The sequence below is a fragment of the Choloepus didactylus genome, chromosome 14 (genome assembly GCF_015220235.1).
Source record: "Choloepus didactylus isolate mChoDid1 chromosome 14, mChoDid1.pri, whole genome shotgun sequence".
Classification (NCBI taxonomy): Eukaryota; Metazoa; Chordata; class Mammalia; order Pilosa; family Megalonychidae; genus Choloepus; species Choloepus didactylus.
The window spans coordinates 60,557,097-60,563,839 of record NC_051320.1 but is presented as its reverse complement, the minus strand read 5'-3'; the positions used below and the strand labels follow the sequence as shown (position 1 = coordinate 60,563,839).

General features: G+C 39.4%; 1 pseudogene; it reads left to right on the top strand.

Annotated features, from left to right (window-relative positions):
• Positions 1 to 645: 645 nt before the first annotated feature.
• On the top strand, positions 646 to 2,710 carry LOC119508861 (annotated as a pseudogene).
• Positions 2,711 to 6,743: the final 4,033 nt, after the last annotated feature.

The window sequence follows — 6,743 nt, the reverse complement described above, 5'->3', positions numbered from 1 at the left end:
CAGTTTTAGTTGCAAACGGTAGTCCCCAGTGCTGCCTCATGTGACACTGAAACCCATTATGCACAAATCAGAAAGAGTTCAGACTCTCTTCCTCTTCCTGGATCCCCTTCCTCTGAAAGGTCAAAAGCTCCCCAGACCACTTTCTGGAATCCAAAGGTTCAACTCATCTACTCTTAAATCATATTGAAGCCAGAACTTGTAGAAGCTCCCATGAAGCTGGTAGAATCCCACCAGTAATGAATCCCACCAGAACTTAATATAACGTTGCTTTTGCCCCCATCATCTAGAGAGCTATATCCAATATGCCCAAGAAAGAAAAGAAAACTGGGCAACCCCAGCTTGTTGACCACCATTTCAGTAAGTGGGGCTGGGAACAAACTCAGCACCCAGCAGTAGCCTTCCTTTTGCCTCCAATTCCCAGAAATGAAAGGACTTTAGTAAAACTTGAAGGGTTCAACAAAGGATGCTCTAGTGGATAACAGTGGAACTGCTACAAGTAATCTGAAGATAGAACCACAAGATGGGTGTACGTTCTGTATCAAATGAAAATTAAAATCCACTTGATGGCAATGGCTGTGAACATCTAACCAGCAGTAGCAGTGCATGGAAAACCTGAGGTGTTGGGACAGGACAGTCTCAACGACAATGAAAGCTGCACATCAAGCTGCAAGGTGGCTGCAAGTGAGAATTCAGAAACCACTTCTTGTGAAGGCCCCAAAGACAGACAGGTCTTCTTGGGAAAGGACAAAAAAAATCTAGAAAAAGAAGTTCAAGAAGCAAAAAATGCCCTGCTAAGAAGATACCACCAGGACTTTCTTAAGGGGATACTACATCTTTAAGATGAGTTAATTGCTGTTGGTGATGAACAGACTGATGAAGTAAATGCTAATGATCTACCAGAAGTTCCAAAACTAGTTCTGCAATCTCTGTTCTCCCTTATATGCAGTGAAGTTGAGCAGCTGGATTCCAGAGCACGTCCTCTTTTCCTTAATCAGATAACAGAGTCCTATTTCTAGGAGGAGGACTATGAGAAAGCAATAAAATTCATTCAGCTTGAATGATTATATCATGAGTAATTGCTTGCAAATCTTTCTGCCACTCAAGAACAGTGGGAAACAAAATGAAAAACTGTACAACCACATACAGTTATATCTCTAAGGAATTCAGAAAAGGATTTAATGGCAAAGATTTTGAACAGCTTACTAAATTTTGCACATCAAAACCCTCTTTTATCAAAACAGAAAATAGCAGCTATAGAAAAATCCCTGGGAAGGAAATGCTTTACATGGTTATTAGTGTCTGAAGATCCAAAAGCAAGAAGAGCTACAGCTAAAGAGTCAGAGAGTGAATCCTGTCTTGACAAAGAATCAAGTAGAGAGAGTCAATCTAAAGAAGAAATCAGAGAGCAGCGCCTGCTATAACCAGATCAACCAGCAGGCCGGTTCAGCAAGCCTTCTAGTAACTGCAGGGAAGCATCACATGCAGGAACCTCTCACAGCTCTGAAGCCACACCGGAGCTCCACACCCAGTCTACAGGAACATCTGGGAGCAGGTCTGGGCTAGACTCTTCCGAGAACGCTGGTGAGGATGACAGCCACTTGCAGCTGGCTAAAACAGAGGCATGCAAAGGTGTGACCAAAATTGAAGGCACTGCTGGGGATCCTAATGTGTTCCTTTCCAGCAAGTCAATGATAGAACCATTGACTCTACCAGGCTGCAACCATATACCTCCTGCATTGATTTCTGAGGGTAAATATTCCCAGACTGAAGAAAGGAACTCCAATTGCTGCTTCAGGCTGAGGCGTTGTCCACAGACCAACTTGAGAACAATGAAGTAAATGAGCTACAGCAACGTAATCTCACAGGCAGTGACAGAAAATCACCACAGGGTCACACTGACTCAGATGGCTCCGAGTGCACTTTGTGAAAATAATAAAATACCTGACCTAAGTGCAGTGCTTCCAGCGGTGAGTATGGCCCAGAGGAAAAGGAAGATAAGGACAGCCAAGTCAGTAAAGAAATAAGAAGATTATTTGAATAGGCTTTTAGAAGGATGCTTAAAAGGTACTGAAGATTCCCTTTCATGTGAAGATAACCAAGAGGAAGACTCTGATCTCCTTCAAAATCTTTCTCCTGATGAAGCATCCGATGGTCTACAGGAGAATGGAGCTTCCGAGGATAGCTGTTTTTCTTTTAACGATCTTGCAAAAAGGAGAGAGCTTGCATAAGTGCTTCCTGCTGAAGGCTTAGTCTCTATACTAAAGAAAAGGAATGATAGCGTAGGAAATCATCCTGCCCAAATGCAACAGAAACCAGCTAAGCAAAGAGTGAAATTCCAAGAAATAGACAACTTGGATCAAGATGAAGTTGGAGATAATTCCTGCATTTTACTGGTCTTGCTGTGCACACCAACTGTTTTCCTTAGTGTTAAAGGAACCACATTTTACTGCCCTGTTGGTGACATGGAGTCACCTGTTAGTACGGATTTTGCAGACAATGCATACTTTTATTCCACTAAGATACTGCAGGGAATGGGGAATATCCCTGGATCTAGATCTCCTAGCAACACTCAACAGGGACAGGCAAGCTGGCAGTGACAGTCAAAGATGTGAAACTTTCTAAACAGCTTTTCATTCAGGAGCTCTGAAACATCCCCACTACCATCCACCCCCATAAGGAACCATGAACATCAGAAATGAAACATTGTTAAATGGCAGTCCAGAGGGGCTCTGTTAGAATAATCCTCGTAATAAGGCAAATATTGATCTGAGCATTGTGGATGATAGCTGGATAAGAAGAAAATATTCAATGTAATTCTTTAGCTGGAAAATGGTTAGTTTAGTCTTCAATAGCCAATAGAGGAAAAAAAACCTGTTTATTAAGATCACTTTACTCAAGCAACTTTAAGTTATTCTGACCATGAAAAGCCCTTGTTAAAATAACTTGCTGTTGCTCTAATCTCAACAACAAAAGCTTGTTCTCTGCTCCCAGGAACTTTCCCAGTATTGCCTGCAGTAAGATATAAGGGATGTAACCATATGGTCTCACAATCAGGACCTTGAAAAACAAGCCTGAATGAGGGGAGAACCTGAAGATAACAAGGAGTTGCTGGCCAAGCAGCTTTCTCTCCTCTATTTTTTTTTCCTTTCTGCTTTCTTCTGGCTTCTGGCCATTTCTTTTTCTGTTTGGGGCTATAAAAGCCCAAATAATTCTTCTCACTCTGAACTGGTCTAGGAAAGCTTTTTTTCCCTCCAGTTCCTTGTTGATGCATCTTCAGTAAACTCACCTTCTCACCAAAGCAAAGAGACTTGTTTCTCTGCTTGAGGTGGGATCAGGCGGGCCTGACTATTTAGAACCATGTTTTCTAATGGTAACATGAATGGAAGGGATGATCTTTGAAAGCATATCCATCTTCTTCTCACAGCTTCCTGCTGAAATGAGGCACACTGAGCAGAATTAAACAAGGAAATCTTGTAGCCACATTATTTTAACCATCTTGTCAGGTAATGTTTAAAGGACACTTTGGGTTTACATTTGTTGGTCCAAAGAAAATGCTTCCCCCTTCACACAAGTTTGGGTATAATCAATAGGAGTTACTTTATGGTTTCAATGCCTTTTTTAGTTACCCTTGGGAGCTATATAATTTAGGTTTTGTGCATTATTTCCAGATTCTGTTCTTCATTTCTGAAATGTGCCTCTGTGTGTGTGTGTGTGTGTGTGTGTGTGTGTGTTACAGGGTGCTAGCATAAGCAAATATCCAACATGGAATAACAAAGATTTATTTCTATTCTTTTAACTTGACTATTGTAGATTTGTAGGCACAAGTCTTTTAAGATGGCTTAATTTTGGAATAGATGAATTTTAGAAATCTTGGCCCTCAAATGAGAAACTGTGACAGATCTCTGGCAATTAACTCACCAGAAATCCGGGCCTAGAGGTAGCATTAATGAGTTGTCACTAGTCTCAGGCACCCAAGTTCATCATGGATTCAGTGCTTCCTGAAATATGATGAATGCTGGACTCAGCTCAATTCAGCAAACATTTATTGAGCATGTATTATTAATACTAGAACTAGAATATAACAATAAATAGGATATAGTTCCTACTGTAGATGTTTTAACTCTGTTCTCTCTTGTGTACAATAAGCCAATACTTTGGCAAGCAAAATTAAATCACCATATATATTTCAGTATTAGCAGATCATGCATCTGATGTTTCAATGTGCATTCACATCATGGGCTTGATTCAGACCTATTATGGCATCATTAAGTGAAAATTCAATCATATCTTAAATAAGTAAATGTCTGATTTTTGGTTTAAATCTGTCAGTAAGGTGGCATATCCTCATCTAAGGTATAGTGGTCTAATATTTAAGAAGCCCTGCTTTGAATTTTTAAGTCATAAGCAAATTTTTTTAAAAAACTCATGATTTATAGTTTTTCCACTAGTGATTATTTCACTTTTTTCTGTTAGGATCATTTGAAAGAAAAAGGGAGAAATTACTTTCTAGTTGTTACTGGCTGGGACAGTATCTCCCTTTGTGTTTCTGCTTATTTATCTAGATTAAATGAATTTTAAAGGGCTTTGTATAAACTGCAAGTCAACTGCTGAGCATACTGTCAGTTATCGTAATGCTAGATATTTAATTACTGTGTATTTAATGTTTTTTTCTATCATTTGCGTTTAGTGTGGTTTTAGGCTTGTTTATTTTTAAATTGAAATTTTATTTTCACTTATAATAATATTTGACTAGTCTGCATCATATCACCATGAATAGATCAAAGATATTTATTTAGAATAGCATAAGATATTGAAACTCAGATTCCTTATATTTAAGGCTAACTTTATTAGAAGATTAATGTTCCATTATAAGTTTTAAGAATTTGTAAAATATGTAAAATGTTGATAGACTCATTCTCATGTGGTTCTATAAGACATTCACAAGGTCTCCTGGGAGGGGCATCCCTGTCATAGACAAGCCTCTTCTGTTTTACCCTCACAACTTCCAGTTATAAGAACTTGGTGATGCTGATTTCTGCCAATTTTATGTCAAGATAAGTCAAAACGTCTTTCCTAACCACCTCTTTTAGGTCACTATTGGAGTCCTGTGTAATCTGTGACAGTTGCCTATACCTATTGGGCCACTTCTTCCAGAACTGAACATTTCCCAAGAACATGTGCACTGACATGAATGGAAGGAGATAATACCTCAGTAAACAGGGGTCCACTTGAGTCTCAGAGAAACCATAAGTGTATTGCTTCTTCCCAGGGGAGGGTGAGGTGAGCTCAGGAACGTATTGATGCCATAATTTAAAATAGGCATTAAGCCTCAACTAGAAAAATTAGGGCAATTTTTTAAAATGTGACAGTCATTTATTGCATGAGTCGGAGTAATTCCACCTGGTGGTGAAAGGATTGTGAGCTCACAAATAAATATTTCATCTGATTTTACGAAAATGTAATTTTTTTTCTGTCGTTTGAAAGTAATGCAGCTATTTGTAATTACTCTTATCTTCCTTAAGAACTGTATCCGAGGGTATCAAATTGAGCTTGAAATTTTAAAACTTGCCACAAACAACAATGACAAAAAATAGTCACGTGTAGATGGCAGTTTATATGTTACCAGGGACCGGGGGGTGGTGAGTGAGGAGTGGGAAGAGGGAGTTGTTGCTTAACAGGGGAGTATTTTCTGTTCAAGGTGATAAAAAAGTAGAGGTAATGGTTATCAGTGACAGCAGCACAATATTGTGAATATAATTAACTATTGAATTATTCACTTGAATGTGGTTAAAATGGGAAATTTTGAGCTGTATATTTGTTACTACAATAAAAAGTTTAAAATTTTAAAAAAGTAGTCATCTGGCAAGAGGGCTGTGAGGAGTAATTGCCCATAAGCACAAGAAGGAAAACAGAACTGGACATTGGTGAGTACTAGCAATATTTACAGGGAGCAAGGATGCTTCTTAACTGATAAAAGAAGTAAGAGAACAGGCAAGGCTAGGCAAGAGAGAGGGATATTCAGTGGTTTTAGAGAAGAAGTTTGAAAAAGTTTATTCCTGATGTTCTATATTTTCTTGTGAACTAGGAGGAGGTCTTCTACCAAGTGTAACAGTAGAGAGAGTGGGGTTAGGAGCTTGAGAAGAGAAGTAATGTTTGGAACAGCTAGTGAGGGGAAAGAGACTCACTAAGGATGCATAAAAAGACTGCCGGGGGTTTGGTACACCAAGCCCTCTATCACGGGATTTGCCCTTATGAGGCTTGTTACTGCAAAGGAGAGGCTAAACCTGCTTATAATTGTACCTAAGAGTCTCCCCCTGAGTACTTCTTTGTTGCTCCGATGTGGCCCTCTCTCTCTCTAACTAAGCCACCTTGGCAGGTGAACTCACTACCCTCTCCTCTATGTGGGACCTGACTCCCAGGGGTGTAAATCTCCCTGGCAATGCAGGATATGACTCCCAGGGATGAATCTGGACCCAGCATTGTGGGATTGAGAACATCTTCTTGACCAAAAGGGGGATGCAAGATGAAATGAAATAAAGTTTCAGTGGCTGAGAGATTTCAAATGGAGTCAAGAGGTCACTCTTGTGCACATTCATATGCACTATATAGATAACCCTTTTTAGGTTTTAATGTATTGGAATAGCTGGAAGTAAATACCTGAAACCATCAAACTCCAATCCAGTAGCGTTTACTCTTGAAGACGATTGTATAATAACATAGCTTACGAAGGGTGACTGTGTGAT